General features: G+C 32.8%; 1 protein-coding gene across 1 annotated transcript in view; it reads left to right on the top strand.

The window, feature by feature from the left end:
* alpha-Catr (alpha-catenin related) overlaps nt 1-25,902 on the top strand; it is a 233,368-nt gene that overhangs the window by 191,510 nt on the left and 15,956 nt on the right. The window lies entirely within an intron of this gene.

Raw genomic sequence — 25,902 nt, 5'->3', positions numbered from 1 at the left:
TTAAAACAAACAAATTCATTGCATGTACTAAAATGCTTTCGTAAATAGAAATAAAAGATATGGCTTTCTTTCTACTTTCCATTACATACAATTTTAATAAAATCCATTAATAATCAACAATGTCTGCTGACATAAAATAGTGATTTGGAATTAAATATTTTTAAAAACATTATCAATAAAGATAAGGGAGTGATTTTGAGAATATTTAAAGTTTTTAAAATTTATTTTTTTAAAATAATTGTATAAGTTTGGTGTTTTATTAGAAATAAGTTAATGTTTGATTGTTATGTAAGATAAAATTATGTTAACTGTCGTTATTGGATCCATTTTATGTATCGCTTTTCCAAATTACTTTAAACATTTTATGAGAAGAAGAAGAATTTTATGTTCAAAAATATTGAGTAAGCAATAAAGCAATTTATACAAACGACTAAGAAAATATTTTTCTTAATATGCAATTAATACGCAACTTAATACACAAGAAAATAATTGTTTTTAGCTAACATAATGCCAAAACTAAAACCCAGAAAAAAATATAAACAAATTTTTACAATAAATTATTTTTTATTTAATTTATATTATGGTATTATTTGGTTTAAACAATGAATAATGCTAGTTTCTATGACTTTCATTAGTGGAGAGTGGAGAGAAGACCATTATGTGCATTATAAAATATAAACTTATTAAAAAACTAAACTAACTAACAACTATTTATTTTTCAATCGGATCTAGATAATATAGCTTTAAATCTCGTATTTTATGTTTATTAGTATTAGAAAGACGTAGAAATTCATCTCTTCACCTGTAGTGAGTAATAATAGCTTTTAGATTTTATTTACGGTTAGATAATTATTAACAATATATAGACGTACTATATTCGTTGCAGACCGAAACGAAAAGGTAAGAAATGAATAATTTCATAAATGCATTCCCGATATTCACTGCTGAAATTGTATCAAATACATATTGGTGAAATTATTATATATATATATATACATATATATATATATATATATATATATATAAATATATATATATATATATACATATATATACATATATATATATATATATATATATATATATATATATATATATATATATATATATATGTATACTGAAAACGCGATAAACGCTAGTAATCAACGCTGATCAGTTAGACTACAAACACAACTATCTGGGTGTGCAGCGGAAGAGAGGACAAAGAAGTATTCTTTTTAGTATACCAAGCTTTCGCAAATCTTTATTTGCATCATGAGGGTACTGCAATAAACAAAATTAGTATAAATTACAGAACAAAAACTATTTTATATCTTACACTAATTGAGGTTAGTTGTAATGGTGACGGGAACATCTATCAGGGCGTAACCTTAACTCCTCACGCGAGTGACATTAGGTTACACCATGATAGATGTTCCCTAGCCACACATTATAACACAACAGGGCACTCTTTCTATCTTCCGAATGTGAAAATACTCTCCACGGAGAGTAATTATTCAAAAAGATTGTTCCTTGAAATGGCTTTTATTTTTCAAGAGAAAGAAACCATTAGTAAAAAGACAGATACCAAAAATTTGAGCATCTTAATATACTCATTATTGTTAACTCTAGATAGCTATAAATCTACTAATAAAGGCAATTTATCGGCAACAATATAAGATTCATTATATATGTGATATAACATCTCTTCTACTTCATAAAATAAGTCTTTCTACTTTTTCAGAAAATTCAGCGCTTTAGAGTGTTACCATTTTAAATCTAACGTTCTGCCGTTTTAAATTAATAATAATGAATTCACAACCAGTTGTTGTGTTTATGATTAGAATATGTATAACCTAAATTTTATATTATGACTAAATGTTCTGTAATTATTTTATAACATAATTTTATTTAAATATTTTAAAATATATGTATTGTGAAAAAACGTTTTTAAAACAATTTTTTGGATAGTTTTCGCCATTATTTGTAGGAGTCAGATGAGTCGCTCATTCCATTTTTTAAGCACCATGACAACTCACCTCGATAATTATGTAGGGTCAGATACAAAATAATTTTTATTCTTTAATTTGTACTTACTTTGTTTACTGTAGCACCATGATAAAGCAAATAAAGATTTATGAAAGCTTGGTATAGTAAAAAGGGTACTTCTTTGTCCTATTTCCGCTGCATACTCAAATAGTCGTGTTTGTTGTATATATAATATATATATATATATATATATATATATATATATATATACATTTATTTATAAATTTATATATATATATATATATATACATGTATATATGTATATATTTATATAGGTATATGCTCTTGCGCTCCATATTTTGGCCTTTCAAATCATCAAAGCGATAGCAAAGCTTTTGGTTCAATCGGAAACTCTTGTATCTATATATATTAGAACACAATATCTATATATATATTAGAACACAATATTTCCGTTAGATGTCGTTTAAGTAAAAAACGCCGAGATAGATCGATTTTTAAATTTAGGTTTCCTTTTATTTTAGTTAAAAGCAACTGTCATTACGTCAAGAAAACTCTATTTGTTTTTTAAATGTAAACCTATATTTCTTTTGTCAAAATCAATAGACAATAAAATTCTAAGAACGGCAATATATAATATGCCGATGACTATTTCTTAAAGTTAGTAGTTTTTAATATACAAGCTGGTGAATTTAAAATATTATTTCAATTCCCTCACTTCTTGGTAATAAAATTTGCCTGAAATTACTTAACTCACTAAATATACATATATATATATATATATATATATATATATATATATATATATATATATATACATACACATACAGATCACGACATTGTTTTATTGACCATACGCAATAGCACATGCTGTGACATGTTACACGTTTCCACCTCTATATTCATTTCACAGTAGATACGAATTGTCGTAATTGTCACATTGATAATAAATATTTTAAATGTAGTTCTGAAAGAATAAACAAATAATTAATAAAATGCCTATTACGTTCTATACCGTCCGAGAAAAGTGCAACTTGTAACATGGTACTTTCAGGGTCGATACGCCAAGTAATTGATTTATTTATTGTTGTCTTCAAAAATAGACACCCACCAAGTGTTACAACAGTTAAAAATACTATTAAACATTTTCAAACTTCGGGATGTGTAAATAGTTGATGAGAAAAGTGTCATGAAGGTAATGAACCACGTGGTAGACCTGTCGATGAGGAGCGTCAAAACAGGGATACACCCTGCAATAGTGTACAAATTGCTAGGGAAGTTAACGTGAATGCTCGAACTGTCCAGCGAGTTCTCAAAAGCAATGGGTATCATTGTTTTAAGATACAACTAACACAAGAACTGTTTCCGGAAGATAACTTTAGGCGGATGGAGGTTTGTGAAATTATGTCAGATAAACAGAATGAAAATGTACACTTTTTAAAAAATTTATTTTCTGACGAATCTTTATTTTAATTACATAAAAAACACAATCCATCCGTTGCAAAGTATTATTCTCGGAAAAATTAGCACCTCAGTGTTGCAGTGCGAACGCAACATCCGTAAAAGTTAAATGTTTGGTCTGGGATATTAGGCGACCATATTGTCGGTCCATTTTTTATCGATAGAAACCTACACGGGCCCAAATATTTACAACTTTTACAGAATGAGATCATTCCGGCAGTTCGACGCCTTCCTTTTTGGGGTTTACTCAAAGAAAACATTTATAGACATCCGTTTGAAAGGACCACAAACCTAGTCGAATTAGGGCAAAAATACTTTATTTCTTTGCAAGCATTACACCAGCCCTACTCCAAAATATGAGGAGAAATCTGTATAACAGATTTGGTTACTGTTTAGCACAAGGAGGTGGAATATTTGAGCCCTTAATTCATTAATCTGCTTTCCTAATTTTTATTTTTTGTAAGGTACATTTTACGAAGTTTGTAGGTTCTTATTTATTAGTTAGTATTTTTTATGTTTAAGTTTGGAAGAATTTTATTGTTTTTTTTTTATTTAAAAGTACAAACGATTCTTATTCTGATTTTTTTTCTTCTTTCTTGTCTTATTGTTATAAGCTTTGTCCATAAAATTTGTATAATTTTCAGTGACAGTAAAGCATATTACTTATTTACTTACTTGCTTATTTGTATTGCTATTAAAGCTAAAAAATAAACAAAAAATTAGTTTTAGAGCATTATAATAAATAAACTCTAAAGATGGGATAAACAATAAATCTTAATTCCTATGGTCAACAAAACAATTTCGTTATCTCTATATACAGTGTGACGCACCGAAAACGAAACAGAGGCATTTACTGGCAGATGATTCCTTTTTTGAAAAAACGCTCGGACCCGTCGATTTTGTTTTCGAGGGGGACACAAAATTGGCATAAAATCACTATAACATTTGCAGCCCCTTAAGCGGGGGTGGCATCATCCCTAAAATCTTAAATGAAAAGGGGGGTCGAATGATCCATTATTTAAAAGGTCTTTCAACTCCCTTTATATTGATGTAAAATTCATGTATTCAATTCAGTAGTTTTGGAGATTTATTGATTTAAAGTTTAAAGTAGACTTTAATAGGTACATCAAATTAGTTTGTACTTCTTTCAAAAGAAATTTGAGTAAAAGCATTTTCTTGATAAGTAAATGCTTTTATTTACTACGCCCATGGTTTATTAATAATAAAAATAGCAATTGAAGTGTCCTTTGTGACAAAAAAGTTGTTTCTTGAAGAAAGATAAGTAGAGAATGCCACGTACTTATTTTAAATAGGAAATAGTACATTAGTTTGCGATTGATTTGACCAATCTTTGTTGTTAAAATATCATTTATTGCTTTATACATAAATTAACCATGGTATATTCCACGGCAGAAAGGGTTGAAATTATTGAAATATTTTTCGGAAATAATCAGTGCGCTAATAGAACAGCACAAATTTTTAATGAGCGACATGAGAACAATAATGTGCACCAAAAATATGTTCTAGAACTTGTAGCTAAATTTCGGGAAACTGGATCAGTCGCCAATAAAAGACGTAATATTGAAAATCCTATAAGGAACGAAGCAACAGAATTGGGGGTTTTAGGGCAAGTTATTGTAGATCCTACATTAAGTACCCGCAGATTGCAAACTTCGTGTGGTGTTAGTCGACGTACTATCCAACGGATTCTAAAGGCCCATAATTTTCATCCGTATAAAATTCACCTTGTACAAGAACTTAATGAAGACGATTTTGATAAGCGATTAGAATTTTGTGAAGTTATGAGTGAACGAATTACAAACGATGAACAATTTTTATTTAACATTTGCTTTTCCGACGAATGTCCTTTTTTTTTAAATGGCGAAGTAAATAGTCATAATTGTCGATATTGGTCGGACTCTAATCCCAGAATTTACCATGAGGTACACACAGAGCAGCCACAAAAATTAAATGTTTGGGCTGGCATTTTTGGCGATCATTTGGTTGGTCCTTTTTTCTTACCTGGAAATTTGACTGGTGAAATGTATTTGGAATTACTGCAAAATGCCATAGATCCTGCGCTAACAGATATAATTGAAAATCAGAATGATGGTCGATACGTTGAGAATATGTTGATGTTCCAACAGGATGGTGCCCCACCACATTACGCATTAAGAGTTCGGCATTATTTAGATCAGACCTTTCCAGGTCAATGGATTGGTAGAAGAGGTGCCGTTGAATGGCCCCCAAGATCGCCAGATTTATCACCTTTGGATTTCTTTCTGTGGGGTTACTTAAAAAGCACAATCTATGCTACTCAGCCAACATCCTTAGAAGATTTACGACAAAGAATTGTGAATGAGTGCCATCAAATTACTCCTCAAATATTGCAAAATGTCCGGCAACGTTTTCAGCAAAATCTTTGTTATTGCATGGAAAGTAATGGTGGTCATTTTCAACATTTACTCGGCTGACAGGTCAGTTCATTCTTTATTTTTTAACAACTTTGCTGCTATGTATTGATCTCCTCTTACGATGATGTATTTAAACTTTAAATCAATAAATCTCCAAAACTACTGAATTGAAGTACATGAATTTTACATCATTGTAAAGGGAGTTGAAAGTCCTTTTAAATGATGGATCATTCGACCCCCCTTTCCATTTAAGATTTTAGGGATGGTGCCACCCCCGCTTAGGGGGCTGCAAATGTTAATGTGATTTTATGCCAATTTTGTTTCCCCCTCGATAATAAAATCGACGGGTCCAAGCGTTTTTTTTTTAAAGGAATCATCTGCCAGTAAATGCATCTGTTTCGTTTTCGGTGCGCCACCCTGTATATATATATCGTCGCCGTGGATGTGAAGAGAGCTAACCAACAAAAGTCAGTTTCGAGATAATGAGCATTTTAGATTACCATGTCCAGGAAAAAATACATTTTAGCTTATAACTTTGCTGCTCATTGAACTATTCCTAAAATTTTTTTAGGATTTAACAAACAAATTGTTTCCTACTTTGTACTGAACCAAACACTAATAAAACATTGATTTATATGAGGGCACATGAGGGTAGAAGGGTTTCGTTCACTTAGCTCCATTCACCACTAGATAACTTTTCACGAGTAATACTGGTTTTTTGTTGTGTGAAAAGATCTAAGTCTACGAAATTAAATAATATAAGGAGATATTATGCTTAAAATGTTTAATTTTGGATACAAAAATAACACAAAAGTATAATAAATTTAATTTAGTTTTTAGTCTTTAACATTGAATATTATTTAACAGTGAATATACAGAAATCTTATTATTTTATCGCTACTTGGATTCCGAATCGTCTGCAGCGATTCTCTCTATTGGTTTTAAAAGTCGGAGGTAGTAATCATGGTAGGTGGCTGGGATAGTACTTGACCTACAAAGATCTTGTAGATCTTTTAGTTTCTTAGGCTCTATTCCTAAAGCAGAAGGATAAAGTTTCGGAACCTCACTGAAAACATTGTTGTCAACTCGAGTGTTTCAACGAATGCACAATTGTTTGAAGTCTACCTGACTAAGTTGTGTTTTATGGAAGATTATATCAAGGTGTTCTTTTCTATATTGCAGCCATTTGATATTTAGCCACTTCATAACATCGCCATCGACTGTCTTTGTTTTGTTAATAATTAATTTTTCGCTGTAAGTTTTAAAATCTATAAAATGACTGTAATCTAATTCCTTAACGACGTGTAGAGCGTGATTTACTTTGGCTGTTCTTGCTACTGTGTACCAGCCGTCAGGCACATATATATTTATTTTTCGTCCCCTACTTTCAATCGCAGAATGAACGATGTCACATTCCATTTTGGAATGTCCGGATTCCATGAATTTTTGATTAATAATTTGCAAATTATCAAAAGAAGACAAAGCTTTTATAAACATTGCAGATAAAATGGAATTTCTATTTTGACCTATTACAGTATCAGAATTACTCCTTCGTTCGAAGTTGATGTAAATTGTATTCATCTTGATGTTTTTCTTTTTCGTCTTCGGTTTTTTTTTGTGAATTGCGTGCAAAAGCTACATTGGTCTTTTTTTGGTTTATGGAAACCATAGTTAAATTCGGTGCTAAATATATGTTAATAATAATAAAACGACACTGAATCATCTTCCTGATACTCTTCGCAGCATTTTAAATAATTCTGGTAAAGCCGTTTTTCAGATATACCAGAAGGTAAGTATTTCCTTTTGGTTGAACTTCGACAATAGTGAGAATCAATCACCGGTAGTGATTTAATGTGATTACGTACTACCTCCTTTTGATTATCTGGGATTTTATTATTTTATTATTACTATTTGTGATAAATACGACATTGTACGTTTTTAATTTAATGAAAGTTTTCTTTGCAACAAGATTTTACACTCAAATCAATGTACCCAATCAGAAATATTATTATCATCTGTAGATCGTACAGAGGTGACAGACTAGAAATATTCGCAGAAGATAACAAGCTAGTGGTTCTAAACACATTTTATAAACTACCACCGAGGATATTGTATACATGGAAGGCACCAGCAGATAAACGAACAGTGGAGCAATGTACAGGAAATAAAGTGCCGCATAGGAAAGGCAAGAACGGTCTTTAACAAAATGAGCGCCATCCTCAAAAGTCACAACATATCCCTGGATACAAAAATGAGACATTTGAGATGCTATGTTTTCTCTGTGTTGTTGTACGGGGCGGAGGCATGGACGCTTACAGACACCACTATTAAAAAACTTGAAGTATTTGAGATGTGGCTTTATAGAAGAATGCTGAGAATATCATGGACAGCAAGGATCACGAACAAGGAAGTTCTAGAAAAAATGAAGAAGGACCCAGAGATTGTGTTTACGATCAAACGCATAAAATTGCAATATCTGGGACACGTTATGAGAAATCAGCACCGTTACTCCCTGCTGCAGTCTATATTGCAAGGTAAAGTCAAAGGTAAGCGAGGACCCGGTAGAAGGAGAATATCATGGCTGCGGAATTTAAGAACATGGTTTAAGAAAACCTCAACGGAGCTGTTTCGAGCCGCAGCGAGCAAGGTTATGATTGCCAATATGATTTCCAACATCCGAAACGGATAGGAACCAGAAGAAGAAGAAGATCGTACACGTACACCCACTTGTCTTAAACCTAAGCTCAATTACATAAAAATTGTATATCAATATAAATGAACAGCAATAAAATTATCTACTACTAACTACTAACTACTCGCAGACAAAGAAGCTGTCAAATAAAATAAATTTAATAATTGTTACAATCGAGTACCATGAGATTTTGCTTTAACAGCAAACCCCAGCTAACGATAAGGTGACTAATCGACTGTCGTAATAATTTATCTGTCTGTTGTTATTTGCACACTAAGCTCAAGCGTCTGATAGCTCTGTTCACCACTGACAATATTTTCAGTACCCGGTGGTGGTAAGTGGCATAGATCACTTCACTTCAAAAAATAGGGATTGTGAATTCACCTAGCGTCCTTTCACACTTTAGAATATAAACCATTTGAAACAACATATTCACTTAGATCTCTTCACTACATTATAAAATCTTTCTTTCTGATTCCGATGCTGCAGTTAGCTCATTTTTAACAAAATGTGGGTTAGCTCTCTTCACATCCACGACGACGATATATAATATATATATATATATATATATATATATATATATATATATATATATATATATATATATAAATATATATAACCAAAGAAAGCAGTTTATTAGGGATGCAGTCAGTAGGTTTGGCCGGGATGTTATAGAAACACTTCCCTAATAAACTGCTTTCTTTGTTTATATCGACAGTCAATAATATCCAGTATTTCTTATATATATATATATATATATATATATATATATATATATATATATATATATATATATATATATATATATAAATATATATATATTGTTGTGAATTTATTAAAAGGTTCAATATTTATAACACTTACGGATTTAATTTATTTCTTTATTTATATTAACTTATCTGACAATAATTTATTATATCCGTACGTAACAAATTCGCGAGCGCGGGTCTTGAGAATTAACTGGCCCTCCATATAAAAATGTTGTATTTATATACGAAATCCTGATATACTAGAACAGCATCGAAAGATCGCATTGTCTTGCATCGAAAAATCGAGAAGCATCTAGTTGGATGATTCACCATAATTTGAATCTAGATCCCTTCGCCAAAATTTCTACAATAAAACAGAATTATTAGTGAATAAAAACATGTTTTAAAGGTTAAAACTATGACTCATATTTTTACGTAACATTGCCCCCCTCTCAAAAGATGGTTCCTCCTGGAACCTTGTTGGGACTAGAACTGGAACGGTATGCTGGTATCGGCAACTGGACCCTCTTTTACAACTTCCAGTTGTATAAAAATGACAAGGGACGGTTTTCTCTCCGCACCAGTAACTATGCGGATTGCAACAGACTAACACCTGGACTTCGGTGTCTTTAAAGATCTCCTCCACCATATTTCGGATAACCCTCCAATCTAATTGGCGGCACTCCAACTTTGGCATGGCTAACTTTTGCACGTCGGACTCTAGTACGTGCTCTCTCAGTTAAAGTAAGGCTTCCCATACATCTCGGTAGGTAGGTTGGTCACGGGCAGTGTCTTTTGTTACCAGGTAGAAAAGGTAACGTGATGCATCTTGGAGTTTCAAGGTTTTACCGGGAGCTGGCACCTGGCATTGAAGTTCTGCAATTCGACCAAACTTCCTTCGAAAGACGGATGCCAACCCTGGTGCGTCTTTGATACTGGCCGGGATGGTAAGGGCCAGCGAGTAGTCATCGGGGAGCGCGAGTAGATCTTGCTTTTCTTCAGTGGTAACACCATGTCTCGCTTTACCGGTACCTCCATAGGCACCCATGAATTCCTCAAACGTGAGGTCAGACACATCTTGGACTTGGTTTACTTCCACTTCTTCATCTACGTCGTGGTCACCTTCGAAAGACGCCAGCCGGTTATGGTGTACTATCATCGGCTTTCCCCTCGGAATCTTGCTTATTCGGTAGATGACATCGTTGATCTTCTCCATGATGAGGTATGGACCTTCCCAAAACTGCTGCAATTTGGGAGAACAACCTTTTCGCTTCTTGGGATTATAGAGCCAGACCTTGTCGTTCTTTTTAAAGCAACCCTTTTCGGCTTGTGTATCGTACCGTTTCTTCATTCGGTCGCTAGCGATCTGAAGGTGGGAACGGACCAATTCATGTACATCGTCCATTCTTCTTCGTAATTCGATCACATAATCTTCACCTGCTACATCTTCTCCAGGTCGACATCCAAACTCGAGATCACAAGGTAGTCGCATTTCGCGTCCGAATAGGACTTTGGCTGGTGTCTGGCCTGTTGATTCGTTAACAGCAGATCTGTAGGCCATTGTGAAGAACGGAAGGTATTGGTCCCAGTCTCGCTGATGATCGGACACCATCTTTGTCAAATACTTGCCAACTGTCCTATTCATTCGTTCTACCATACCATCCGATTGCGGGTGATACGCGGTAGTTCTTGTTTTCTTCATGCCTAGTCTATCACATATTCCTTGGAATAGATCGCTTTCGAAGTTCCTGCCTTGGTCACTATGGATCTCCAAAGGCACTCCAAATCGGCTGATATATTCTTGGATCAACTTATCTGCAACGGTGGCGGCCTTCTGGTCTGGAAGTGCGTAAATCTCGACCCACTTAGTGAAGTAATCCATTACTACCAGCATGTACTTGCCTCCCTTTTCACTTTCTGGAAATGGCCCAGCGATGTCCAAAGCTATTCTTTCAAACGGGCTTCCAACATTATATTGTCTCATAGGAGCTCTCCTTTTTCGGTAAGGCCCGTTACTCGTGGCACAAATAGTACATTTCTTACACCAGTCTTTTACATCGTCGGAACTGTTCATCCAATAAAACCGTTCCCGAATTCGCTGAAGGGTTTTCCTTACACCAAAATGCCCTCCCGATGGACTGTCGTGTAACTGACGAAGTACTTCTGCTATTCTGCTCTTTGGGATCACCAACTGTCTTCTCTTCTCTGAACCGTCATCATTTTCCAGGACTCGTTTGAGCAAGCCATCTTCGATGATAAATGAGTCCCACTGGGCCCAATACGTCTTAACTACTGAGCATAGGTTTGATATTTCCTGCCAAGGTGGTCGACGGTTTTCCTCTTTCCATTTTCGGATTTTCTGTATAACTGGATCTCTCTCTTGTTCTTCCCTTATCTTAGTAGGCGTCCAGTCATCGTTGACAATCGTCGTTCTTAGCACTGCTACTTCCTTGGATTCCGTTTTGTTGCAGTGGGAACACTCTGCTGGGCATGGCCTTCTGGAAAGAGAATCAGCGTTTCTGTGGCTAACTCCGGCCCGGTGCTCAATCTTAAAATCGTATTCTTGGAGTCGTTCGATCCACCTGGCTATCTGACCCTCTGGATTCTTAAACTGCATCAACCACTTAAGGGCGGCATGGTCGGTTCGGATTAGAAACTTTCTGCCATAGAGGTATTGGTAGAAGTGCTCTACTGATTTAACTACTGCTAGAAGTTCTCTTCTCGTGACGCAATAATTCCGCTCAGGTTTTGAAAGGACTTTACTAAAATATCCGAGGACTCGTTCCTGTCCTCCTTGAATCTGAGACAGCACTCCTCCAATTCCCACGTTACTTGCATCCGTATCTAAGATAAACTCTCCTTCTGGCAGTGGATACCCCAAAATTGGTGCTGTTATTAAATGCTTTTTCAACGTTTCAAAGGCATTTTGGCAGTCTATATCCCAGCGGTATTCTCTTGCTTCCTCTGTAAGTCGCGTTAATGGCTTAGCGATATCTGCAAACTTCTTAATAAACCTCCGGTAGTAAGTACATAGTCCAAGAAAACTTCTCACTTGATGTTTGTCAGTTGGTTTTGGCCATTCCTTAATGGAATCGATTTTTCCCTTATCCACGGCCACTCCTTCTTTACTGACTATATGACCCAGATAATTGACTTTACCTTGAAATAGCTGGCACTTCTTGGGGTTTAGCATCAATTGGGCAGCTTTAAGTCGATTAAAAACGTTTTCTAAATTCCTCAAATGATCTTCGAATGTCTCCCCCAAGACGATTATGTCATCTAAATAAACCAGGCATGTTTTCCAAGATAACCCTCTCAACACATTTTCCATAAGCCTCTCAAATGTCGCAGGAGCATTACAAAGTCCAAATGGCATAACGTTGAATTGCCACAATCCAGATCCTGTGGTGAAGGCTGTCTTTTCTTTATCGACTGGGTCCATTTCTACCTGCCAGTATCCAGACTTCAAATCTAAAGTAGAAAACAATTTACTTCCAGCCAATGTGTCCAATGTGTCATCGATCTGAGGCAGAGGATAACTATCTTTCTTGGTAACGTTGTTCAGCAAACGGTAATCCACACAGAACCTCGTCGTTCCGTCTTTCTTCTTAACCAGGACCACCGGAGAGACCCATGGACTCGTAGAAGGTTCTATCACCCCGTCTTTCTTCATTTCCTGAACAATCGTTTCAGCTTCCTCTCTCTTCGCCTGTGGTAATCGTCGAGCTGTTTGACGAATTGGCTTAGCATTACCAGTATCAATTTTATGCTTAACAACGGTAGTTCTTCCCGTCTTTCCTCCTTTCGGTACGAAAATGTCACGATACTGCCGAAGAAATTCCCTTAATTTCCTTTTCTCCATCTGATTTAGAGACTGTCCTGCAACTGCAACCATTTGGTCGAATTTGTCGTTGGAATTATCAGATGTTGTCGCCTGACGAATTATGGATGTCACAGGTACACAAGTTCCTACTTTTGTCTCTTTCTTTATGGTCACTGGGTAGTCGTTGACATTGATAAGTCTCACAGGAATTTCTTTAGCCGAAGTCACCAATTCCTTTCCAATTATGATTCCACGGCCAACCTCATCGTCGTGGTTCCAAGGCTCCATCATAACAGGTCTCCCTTCGTCTACAATTCCCTGTAGTCGCGCTACTATGATCGTTTCGCTTCTCGCAGGCACGACTGTATCTTCTGTAATGGCTGCTTGCACAGTGTTGTCATTATGTGGATGAAGAAATACCTCCTCGTTGCCAACTTTGATTACCTTATTCTTAAAATCCAATTGGAATCCATGCATATTCATTACGTCCATTCCTAATATAACATCCTCTTCGATGTCAGCAACTATAACAGTATGGACGAACTTTTCTGCTCCAATTCCCAATTGTACCTGGATTTCTCCATGAATGTTGGCATTTTCACCTGTAGCGGTCCGAAGTCGCAACCTCGTTGGTAACAGTTTCTTACGGCTGTTTATAACTGTTGGACGTATAATGGTTCTGGTCGCTCCGGTATCCACCAACAACGTATGCTTTTTACCATTTATTTCTCCATCTACATATACACTATCTTCACGACATTTCAAAGAAGCTATTAGTATGAGAGGGTCTTTGGAAAAGTTCTGGGTCGAAGCTGCCCCCCTAAGGCTGACCCGTTCTAGTTTTCCTGATGGTGAGTTTCTTGATTTGCGTCGTACCTAGGGTGCTTACAGGAGCTTCGTACGTGTCCTATTTCGCCACAATTCCAGCATCTGATGGTCTTCGTTTTCTTGTATGTCATGCTTTTTATCATATTAACGAGCTGGTCAAGTTTATCTTCATCTCCTTCCTCTTTTACAGTTCTAACTTTACTGTACCCGCCAGAGGCCTGCGTAGCTGACTCGTATTCGAGGGCGGCGGATAAGACATCAACCAGCGTTTTGTGACTAGCTAATCGCAGTGTTCTCTGCATTTCATGATCACGAAGACCATCAATAAACGTTTGAACGGCCAATTTTTCCATCATGTCTTCGGGAGCTGTTGGATAAGCATATCGTACTAATCTGGCAATATCTACCTCATATTCTTGAAGAGCCTCATCTTTCTTCTGTCTACGATTTTTAAGCTGCGACTGATATACATGCTCCAAATGTTCGTGGCCATATCGCATATTTAACCTCTTCTTCAGTTGTTCGAAATCATCGGTCTCCTCTACGGCTATGGTCTGAAGCACATCTAAGGCATCTCCTCGAAGAGCGATAGTCAGGTTTACAGCCTTTTCTTTTTCAGACCATCCATTCGCTCTTGCGGCTGATTCGAACTGTTTCATGTAGTTGTTCCATGATGATTTTCCGTCGAAAGTTGGGACTTTAACATGAATAGAACCTCCACTTCCTTCAAATTTCGGCCGTGTCTCCAACTTACATTTCGTCTCGTCTTCTTTTATCTCCACTGTAATTGGATTGTTTCCTCTCTCTGCTGTTTCTGTTTCCTCCATCTTCCTTTCCATCTCTTTAATCTTTTCTTCGAAGGCCGACATATCGGCAGCAACTTGGTTTTTTAGCGAAGATATTCTATCGTCCAGGGCAGACATCTCAGAAGTGACTTTAGAGATTTCCGAAGAGATGTTAGCAGAGACTTTGCTTTCCAGCGAAGAAATCTCGTTAGAAACTTTGTCTTCCAAGGAAGCGATGTCGCCGGAAACTTTGGCTACATCAGAAGAAACTTTCGAAATATCGTCAGAAACTTTGTTCTCTAATGATGCGATGTCACCAGAAATTTTGGCTACATCACCGGAAACTTTGGAAATCGACGAGAGGACAGCATCTTCAAATATATAAGTCTCTGGATCTAGTCCTTCTTCTAGCAAAGCGTTCTTTAGTCGTTGGACTAACTCAGCCTTTTTTCCGGTAGAAGCTAATTCTCTATCTTCAAGATGTCTTCTTAAATTAGTCACTGTCAGCTCATAAATCGTAGCCATTTTCACAATTTATTTTATATTCACTTGTATTGTTATTATAAGTCTAATTTATGTTCGATCTCACTCTGACACCATTTGTTGTGAATTTATTAAAAGGTTCAATATTTATAACACTTACGGATTTAATTTATTTCTTTATTTATATTAACTTATCTGACAATAATTTATTATATCCGTACGTAACTAATTCGCGAGCGCGGGTCTTGAGAATTAACTGGCCCTCCATATAAAAATGTTGTATTTATATACGAAATCCTGATATACTAGAACAGCATCGAAAGATCGCATTGTCTTGCATCGAAAAATCGAGAAGCATCTAGTTGGATGATTCACCATAATTTGAATCTAGATCCCTTCGCCAAAATTTCTACAATAAAACAGAATTATTAGTGAATAAAAACATGTTTTAAAGGTTAAAACTATGACTCATATTTTTACGTAACAATCTCTTACCTATCTATATATATCTATATATATATATATATATATATATATATATATATATATATATATATATATATATATATATATATATATATTGAAATGATTTCAATATGTTAAAAAGGATACAACTTAAATGGATTTTTATATGAGTTTGTTGTTCATGAATTTCATGAAGCCATCACAATGTGGTTCGACTCTGAAATAAAAGAGAGAAAAAGATTAGTAAATTGTTAAATAAATTAATTTTGACTTACCTGGTATAGTGTTAATAATTTCTGAATAGTATAGTTGCCTAGTGTATAGGTGAATCGTAAACCTTAAAAAGAACAAAAAAAAGAAGAATTCTTAAAAAATATTTAAACATAGAAATTTTAAAAACCGTCAGAAAATAAACTGTCAAGCAAGTCTGTGGGAGCTAAATTAATAGGGGTTTTGTTAAATAAGAAATTACAATGATGTGGAGATGAAAAGAATAAATTGTATTAGCATTGTAATAGAATAAGTTTTATATCTGAACATTTTTTTTATAAATTCCCAAATTAGATGTGATTAAAGTGATTATGAGAAATTAATGTGGATTGACAAATGTGTCAGAACAGGACAGTTTTATGGTTTAAAAAACATAGAAGACGAAAAGAAAAAAAGAACGTTGGTTGCTGTTAGCAACGGAGAAGAGGTTTTTTTCGGGAGGCGGACGAGGATTTTTCGACGAAGGGGAGCCCTAAGACTGTGGAATAGGTCGGGAGTCTTTTTTAACTCGTCTAATTAGAATTTTAGTTTTTCCACAGTTTCCACAGCAGAGATATCCAGAATTTGTTACAGAGAGTAAGAGAAACAATTTGACTTATAAATTATTATTGGAGTACAGAAATGTCATTTAAATTGAGAAAATTAAAATTCATGAATTAACATAATTGCGATAGGCCTTAAAAATTTGAAAATATTAATGATCATTAAATTAAAAAGAGAATAGTACGTACCTTAACATTCGAAGAGAGGATTGATATTCCAGTTTCACCGATTATATTGCGAGTAATTAGTTCTCTTTAAATAAATCAGAACTGTTTTAAAGTGAGGTTGGATAATAATTTTGGGGATCATTTGAAATTTTGATTATATTTGAATGCAAGTTAAAAGTCAGCGGAATAAAGTGTTCATTTTCTTTTTCTTTAAAGTTCGTTTAAACACTTTATAAAGTTGCAATATTTATTTAGTTTTTAGGTACTTGTAGAGAGTCTCCACATTTTGTAATAAATTTTTATTGTCACGACATTAAACCACATTAAGATTTATACGATTCCTATTTTTGTAAATTTTTAAAGGCAATCCAAGTTGCAGACGAATTTTATTGTTATATTAAATTTGTTCAATATTAATAAATAACGTGCTTCATTTGGGTTAATTTATCAAAAGTCTAAAGTAAATTTTGGTTTAATTTCTTTTTGAACTCTACCAGGAGACTACAGAGTCGAAGTCACACAGTGACAGATTGCTTAGAACACATAATTGAGCTAGCTGAGGTATATATTAAATTAAACAACGAACCACATATTTTAAAAATTACAACATTTATTATAAATAAAAATAAAAATAATAAAATACAACATTTTCAATATATATATATATATATATATATATATATATATATATATATTTATATATATAGGTATATATATATATATATATATATATATATATTTATATATATAGGTATATATATATATATATATCTATATATATTTATATATATAGGTATATATATATATATATATATTTGACATATCGATCGCTTGAATGCAGTTTGACAGGTAAGTTATTGAGGATTTTTTGCAATACCGACATTGTCAAAATTTCTAAATTTTGCTCTTTGCTCATCATAGATAGAGTAATAGGTCTACCGGGATAAGTTCTTTTTGTTACATCTTACCCCTTGCTATTTTAAATATATTACTCCAGCAGTGATATCTTAACAAATAAAGCATTGAACTGCTCTGTTCAAGCAAGTTTGTTAGTCCTTAACATTAAACAACATAGTCCTGTAGTTTTCTTTACATATTTCAGTTCTTTTTTTGGTTATTGCCTCTAAATATTATATTAAGTAACAGCAAGCAATCTTTAAGAAAGCTTCGTATCACTTCGTTGGGCTACGCCGGAGCTAAAATTGTTTTGCGATAAAAATCCAATTTGTTTATCCTTTTTGCCTTGGACTACTTAGTGTCTATATGATCCTTAGTGTTCTCTAACTTTAATATATGCAATTATTTCAGGTTTTTCAAAGACTTTAGATATATCTTTCTTTTCTTTGTTTTACGGATTCAATTATGAAAACAGACTAGAAAACCATATAGTTATTTCCAAAACCAACGCTATCAAATTTATAAAAGATGAAGTATTAGAAGAAGTCTGAATTACGACTTACTATAAACAAACGATATCTACAAAATAACTATTTATCTAATATAATCGTATTTTCTTACCTTTCGTAAAGTTTTGTTTTATAGTTTTTGCTAAACATAATATTTTCATTCACCTAGTGACATTTATTATGCACAAAATTTTATCTTGCCGATTGAAAAATAAGTGACATAAATTTAAGCTATTTTGTTGTAAAAACCTTCATGAGTTACTCTTTTTATACAATTTTTGTGTTATGAATGTAAAAATACATCACATAAATAAAACTTCATTGTCCCCCTTGTTACGAAGAAAAAAGGTTATACACAAAATAGACATCTGAACTTTGAAATTTATAACGGGGATAATAATATTTATTAAAGAAACTTTTTTATACATATCAAATACATCCCTGTTTTAAATTTATCAAGGCAGAATTTGTTATACTCACTGATATAAAATTTCTTAACAAACATATAAACTATTATTAGAATAATTAGAATGCATATTATATGTTTTGTATGGCAGTTTTCCCATTGAACTTAATTCTATGAGTCAGATTTTCGTTGGTTATAAGCATAACAATCTAGCATGATATTTCGTATATTAAGAAGAAGGGAGAATAGTTTCTAGCGTCATACATATCTGGACCAGAAAATATAACATTTTGCAACATTATAATTATAAACATGTGTTCTGAATAATTTACTACTAAAAACTCATTTATATGTAGTGAAAAATGAATATAGTGAAAAAATAACAAATATAAACTTAATCACGTCAAAAATATATCCTCTTTTTCTAAAAATATAATAGGTATACAACTTAGGAATACATTTTTAAATATAAATATATGATATCATATTATCAAATATAGAGAATGTATTTTATGGTACAGGATAGGTTTTTATCTGTTATTTTATGACTATATCTGTTTTGCCTTACATAAAATGCCAATGGCCTAAAAAGAACACAATAAAAAATAAAACACAGATATTCCGACACGTGTTGTTACAACTTCTATACATTTGAAAAGTTCGTTATGGGACGACCATCTAAAGATAATACAGAGTAAACTTTAGCATTTCTGTCACAATCTTTCCCAAGTTAGCATGAATTGCTAAGAAGTGGAAGGTCAATGAAAATCTATAACAATAAAATATTAACACAATAATTAAGAATGTAGGAAGTTTTTTATGTTACTGTGCGTGTCAGCAAATAAATATATTATTTAGAAGTAAAGAGTTTTAAGGATTTTAAAATATTTTATATATTATATATAAGATTAATGTGATTAATTTAAACACAGAAACAAAATAGTATTAATTGATGGATTCGACCGTTACTTGATGGAAATTCATTTTATGTAAAAATAAAACACTAAAAACTTTGTTTCTGTTTTATGTAACAATAAAACACTAAAAATTTCCACAAAATTTATTTTAATATTAACAAAATTAAATATCATTAAGCAAATGGCATTAAACAATGGATACAACGAACAAACAATTAATAAAATGTTAAATAAAAAATTACACAAGAAAGCCCTGAATTTAGTATTTCCACAAGCAGAGAAAAAACCCAGTACCTTCTGCTCGATTACATATACAGGCAAAATATCAGCAAAAATAGCCAAACACATAAAAAAGAAAGAAATAACACTAGCTTTCAGAACAAATAACAACCTAAGCAAATATATTAAAAACAACAAAAGCCAGCATAAAAAACACTTACACAGTGGTGTGTACAAACTTAAATGTGGCGACTGCCCAAAAACTTACATTGGTCAAACGGGTAGAAATTTTAATAAACGAATAGCAGAACATAAAAGTGCTTTCAATAATATAAAAACAGATTCTACATACGCACTTCACCTTCTAGATCATAATCATTCTTTTAATGACGAATTTAAAATTCTCCACATTTAAAATAAAGGCCTTAAGCTATCTTTGTTAGAATCTATGGAAATCAACAAATTAAAAAACACAAATATAATTCTGAATGACCAGCTTGAGACAAACAGTTCTCCCCTCCTCAACCTATTTCTTTCGAGACTATAAAGTGTAAACCCATGCCAAAAACAGTTCACTTGAGAAAGGCAATCAGCCGAAACAGCTATAGCGATAAGAATTTAAAATTAATTTTGTGCATGTTTTGAAAAGAAAGTTTTCAGTGTTTTTTTTGTTACATAAAATAGTATTAAATTTAAAGCGATATATCTTAAAATGTACCCGCGTAACTTAAGACGAAACATGTACTAAATTAGTTAAATTTGGGGTAAAATGTACCCAAGAATAAAAATCTGATGCTGATGGCATCCTAGTACATACTACTACGGCGAGACTTGTAGCGCCATCCCTTGCTCGGACATTGAATAATAATCTCCCTATTTTCCTATTGTACAAGTACATTGCTATATTGGTATATGCTATGGTAATAAGTGACCTACTAAATGATGTTTACATATGTATGTGTAAACTGAAAAGTAAAAGATCTGATCATTTTGAGGTATAAACTAAAGTTTTGAATAGTTTGGATGCGAAGTAAAATACAAAATTTTGTTATTGGTACCCCAGTTATGTTTATTTAAGGTACGCCTTAGCGTGTTTAAACTCAACTTTTAAAAGCGCGCGTGTCTTACCATGTGTGTGATACTATGTTACCATGACAATATCAACAGTTTTGAATATTTATCTGGCCTGACAGGATTACATATCTTGTAACGTCAAATAAATAAAATATTACTAACCTACGTTTTAAAATCTTTATTCAAATATTTGAAAATCTCAATCTTTAAAATAAATGTGAAAACTACAGATGGTATTCTTTGAAATAATTATACTTCCGTTTTTTAACTCAGAGAAAATGCTGTTCAAATTAAACTCCCAAAGTTACTCTCCCAATAATATTTGAAATATTATTTTTATTGGTTAGACTCTCTTTAACGTAACCAGTCGCCACAGCTGCCAATTTCCATCCTACTTGTCGTTGAATTTGATCTATTGTCATGCCACTGTCAGCCAAAATTGTAGCGAACCTACGTCGAAACGCATGCCCCTTGTATTTCTCAGTACCGTCCAATTTAAGATTACGTGCAATTTGCAGAGTCCATGGTCCAAATGTGTTAAAACCAACTACTTGATTAGTGCACTTCCCTTTATCATGCCGTAAGAAAACTCGATCTGTACTTTCATTTTTGCGGCGCAATAGTAAATATTTCTTCACCAAACGCATTTAATTAATTGCACAGCTATCAACAACTGTAAAACAACGAGCCATCACAGCCTCAGATGGTCGGATAGTAATAAGCAATACGCTTCCTTCCTCCTTGATGTCATATAAGCATAAATCGCACACTTTACATCTTCTGGAAGCATCTGTAAAAAACCTTCGCAAATCGTCTTCCTTGAATACATACGCATTCGTGGCCTCGTCATTCTTGCTAATTGCCTTCATGAATGCATGCACTTTCACAAATGATTTTAAATCGACCTCATTATTTATCCTTAACATACTTTGCAATTTCATATGGATAGCCCACATAGTCGGCGGCTTGTACTGTTCCGACATTTTCTGAAAGTAAGCAGTAAGCACAACTTGTTCATCTGTACTTGTTAGCTTTTGTCCTTCGATCCATGTTATGAACTTGTCTTATCCTATTGTATAAAGGTCTTCTGATTTTTACGGTATTAACCGCGATTCTGCTTTACTATTTAAGTAATCAATGTTGGAACTCATTTTTAAGCAATATACAACCAGTAATAACAATTATTCTTATTTGACAGATTGCCCATTAATCTTTGTTTCTCTTATTAACATAACAACGAAAGGTATACTGATGTACATAACTAATTCAACTATTTTACGTTATTAGCTCTTATTTAATTTTTTCGTAGTAATAATACATGATTTCAAAGCATACCAATAAAAATATATCATAAAGTATTCGTGGATACCTGGTCTTTAAAACACTTGCTCTATTTCTATGCTTATGCTTTAATATACTATTTTTATATATACATGATTTATTATTATTATTTTAGTGAATAGTATCATATTTTGATAATTAATTTTTTCTTACCATTATTGATTTAGTTTGTATGCAATATCAGTAAGGAAGTAAACATTAAATATTAGGTTTGCAGCAATAAAAAATGAAACGCGTACTCTTGTAAATTTTTATTCCAAGCTTTCGGACATTGGATATGTCCTTCATCAGGGAGAAACTTAATGATGTTGTATCATCAATGATGTTATGTAATGTTGATAAAATTTATCACAGTCTGTCATCTTTGTTCAATATAAAAAACCTATTTCTACGTATAAAATTCAAAAATTACTTTACATCTACAACACTTAATTATTCTAAACACATTCATGCCATTATTCTTCTTAATCTTTCTTAATTCTTTCTTAAGAATAATAATGGCATGAATGTGTTTAGAATAATTAAGTGTTGTGGATGTAAAGTAATTTTTGAATTTTAAACGTAGAAATAGGTTTTTTATATTGAACAAAGATGAGAGACTGTGATAAATTGTATCAACATTACATAACATCATTGATGTTACAACCTCATTAAGTTTCTCCCTGATGAAGGACATAACCAATGTCCGAAGCTTGGAATAAAAATTTACAAGAGTATATATATAAATACGTTAGAATTATAAATTTTTTAGATTTATGGGGTAAAGTGGTCTGTAATGAAAATCTTTCTTTTTTCTGAGATACTCAATATTTCGCCATTTATTTAATAGCTTTTTCAGGAGTAAACTAAAACAATTTAAACATTACAAAAAATGGCGTACAAATACATTTTAAAACACTTACAGAATTTAAAAGATTTCGCAAATAAAAACTGACATTGAAGTATTTGAAATATTGAATGTCAAGATTAAATTGTCTTAAGCACGTTCGTTACAGCTATACGATAAAAAATTAAAATTATTTCAAATGTAAAAATAAAAATAACAATAAAAGAAACGTTAGAAGAATGATATTTCTTTGATGAATTATTAAGGTTAGTTGTTATTAAGATGAATGTTGTATTGAATTATCTTGTTCGAGGAATATCTTGAACAGTGTCGAAGATGTAGAGCATCCCTATAATAAGCCTTTTGTGGTCTTAAATTCGTTGGAGTATTTATTGCCGGTTTTAACTCTTACCTTGTTGTTGTTGTAAAGGTTTTTTACGGCTTCTATTAACCTCTGAGTTATTCCGATTTCCTTCATCGTGTTCCATAGTTGTTTTCTGGGGACCTTTATATATATATATATATATATATATATATATATATATATATATATATATATATATATATTATATATCAATTGCTTGCAAAGTATATTTTTAAATTAACCAATAGGTACCGTAAATTTAACTGCTTCATTTCAACGGGTTTACTATTTGATTTATACATAACTAAATATGCCAATTGCTGCTTCAAATCTACAGTAACAAAATTTATCATTAAATTTCTTTAATTGTTTGTACTTTTTACTTGGGTTTTTAATTAAATCCTTAATCAGTTAAAATGGTGGTTAAATGACGTAAATGAATTAAATTAAGTACTTCTCATAAGCCTTCAATTTTAACAAATTTTATACAGTGAGTATACAATAAACAAAATATTTAAAAAATTAAACAATTTATTATTATACAAAAACATTCATTTTCAGTTTTTTCTTAGGTTTATACAAAAGAATATTTTTAAGAAATACTCAAGGATGTTGATCATTTAATTTTATTTTTTATAACACCTGCAGCAGTTTAATTATAATTATTAACATCTTGTTACCTACTATTTTGAACAAACGACAAAGTACAAGACTAAATAGGTATATCTTACTGTTTAGAAGTTTATTGATGAAGCTAACTGTCAATTATGTAATGTGGAATTCTTTGATAAACCGGCACTTTTCACACAAAAAGTAATATCAGAAAAGGGCACGAAATCTCGCATTATGTAGACTATTACTATTCTTAGTATATTTATCTCATACACAAATGAACGTACCTAAATGAGATTTGCTCAAATAATAGATATACCTAGCATTATTAAAATTCTGTTTAATTTCAAAGTTAGTGCCAATATCACCAAGTCTTAATTAATTAATCAATTAATAATTAACTACTAAATCAAATTGGAGAATATAGTCAACCATTAAATAACATACCGGGTTGGTCACTCAAAAGCGTTCATCTGATGTTTGGCATTGTTTATCAAATTTTTTAAAATTGCTCGATTTTAACAAGTCGATTTTTATTCTAAAGGGGACATCTAACGATATAAATATTTGTCATTTGTCAACTCCCTTCTTTTTAGTACCATAAAACTTTAATTTTAAATAAAGAATATTCCATGTGTGACACATCATTGGACGGGTATTTTATTATTGATAATTGAATAATAAATTCATAATTTAAAACAGTTTACATAACAGGTTACAGGCTATTATTATTTAACTAAATGCTTAAAATGATATCCATCAACGTTTTTACAATAATTATAATGTCGCTGTTCAAAATAACGATGAATATCTTCACGCATTTAAGCATTACTGGACTACATTCATGTACTATTTCTCCTTCCAATTAAGCAGAAATGTTATTTAAGATTCGGCTTTTTAAATAAACCTATAGGAAGATGTCATAGGGATCTTCTTCTTCTAGTTCCTATCCGTTTCGGATGTTGGAAATCATATTGGCAATCATGACCTTGCTCGCTGCGGCTCGAAACAGCTCCGTTGAGGTTTTCTTAAACCATGTTCTTAAATTCCGCAGCCATGATATTATCCTTCTACCGGGTCCTCGCTTACCTTTGACTTTACCTTGCAATATAGACTGCAGCAGGGAGTAACGGTGCTGATTTCTCATAACGTGTCCCAGATATTGCAATTTTACGCGTTTGATCGTAAACACAGTCTCTGGGGATGGGGATCTTACTGACCATTTAATTAAACCTTTTCGCCAAATTTATTGCTTAGGAAACTATTTATTAAGGAATCGGTTAATATTAGCAGGTAATTATCGCAAATTATATAGAAATACATATTAAGAGTCAAACATGCTGAAGAGAAATCCGGATTTTTGCTTATAAGAACTATACAGAAATAGTACAAAACTATCAGTTATTGTGATTTTTGTCCTATTTCTCTACAAAAATGAAAATAAAATTAACGAAATATTAAGAATAACACAAGAGTTAAAAAAAGTTGCTCTTTATCATCGTGTTTAAGATTCCTCTGCTTGAGAACGCACAAGAGCGCATGAGAATTCCACTAGAAGAACACACGATATTTACGTTATTTTTCGTAGTAATAGTAATTGTAAAAATAGGGAACATATCGACTAGGTGCAGAAGAAGAAACTTGTAGGAGCAACATGAAACTGCGAACCTAAAAATATTTTTTTCCTTATCTGTCTAATTTTGGATATTGAATATCATGAATGCTATTATAATCGTATTATCAGCTTTACTAAATATTCTTCTGCTTCCGGATTCCTTTATCATCCGGTCTTTTGCAAAAATATATATTTTTGTCACATATTTTTCTTTAATTGCTCTATTGCCAGATTTCAGTAAAAGCCTAAGAAGGTATCCATTGAATTCTGGCAAGCAGCGGTGGGGGATCTCTTTTTAGAGATCTAACATCACGGAGCAAGACACCATGGCGTCTTTCGGCCGAGTAGGATATTAGGCCAGGAAACTCCAGGGTAGTGCCGGATTAACCGTGTTCCAGCTAAAACCTTAACCACCGTTCCACAGGTCTGACCACTCAATAAACAACTAAAATCCAT

The sequence above is a fragment of the Diabrotica undecimpunctata genome, chromosome 6 (assembly GCF_040954645.1).
Source record: "Diabrotica undecimpunctata isolate CICGRU chromosome 6, icDiaUnde3, whole genome shotgun sequence".
In the NCBI taxonomy this organism is placed as follows: Eukaryota; Metazoa; Arthropoda; class Insecta; order Coleoptera; family Chrysomelidae; genus Diabrotica; species Diabrotica undecimpunctata.
Note: the sequence above shows the minus strand (reverse complement) of the source record. Positions and strands in the feature narration are given on the sequence as shown.